Source organism: Bison bison, unplaced genomic scaffold (genome assembly GCF_000754665.1).
Source record: "Bison bison bison isolate TAMUID 2011002044 unplaced genomic scaffold, Bison_UMD1.0 scf7180017864359, whole genome shotgun sequence".
Lineage (NCBI taxonomy): Eukaryota > Metazoa > Chordata > Mammalia > Artiodactyla > Bovidae > Bison > Bison bison.
The window spans coordinates 1,906,928-1,907,608 of NW_011494931.1; positions in this window are offsets into that span (position 1 = coordinate 1,906,928).

Genomic DNA, 681 nt, shown 5'->3' on the forward strand with positions numbered 1-681 from the left:
AAAAAAAAAAAAAGAGTTTGTGGCACATGTCCATGAAAATGGCCCAGTGACTGCCAGGTAAATGTATGCCAAGCATCATGGAAACCGCATGTCAGGGAAGTAGAAGCCCCCACCCTGTGGAAGAGGGCCAGGTGTGCTAAAGGGCATTCCCCCTTGGAGCAGAAAGGATCTGGAAAATGATTTTCTTTGTGTTTCCATTTGAGCAGGTGTTGGACATGTGCTGATGCCAAACAGCATCCTCTGACGGGCTCGCAGCCATGGCAGCTGCCCCAGAGGGACACACCTCCAGGCATCGAGGCGGTGCTGAGGGAGACAGATTGGAGGCCCTGCTCATTGGTGCTTCATTTTTGGATTATCAGACAGATCACATTCCTTAAAGGTAGTAAGAGCAGGTGATCTTTTTGAACCTGTGTTAAGCCGGGTAACGAGTAAGGTAGGCATATTCAGTATGTATGCTTCAGAGGACTGCCTTCTTAGCCTGCTCTGAAAAGAGCACACTGTTGGCAGCATTCTGTTCACATACTTGTGAGAATCTCAGGGCTGGAAGAGCTCTTAAAAGTCATCTACTTCACCCACCCACCCCCATCTGATATACCAGCTGCTTCTACAACCAAGTTGTCATCTTTGCCTATGCATGATGCTTTCAGAGACAGGGCCCTCAGAACCCATTCCATGCATCAA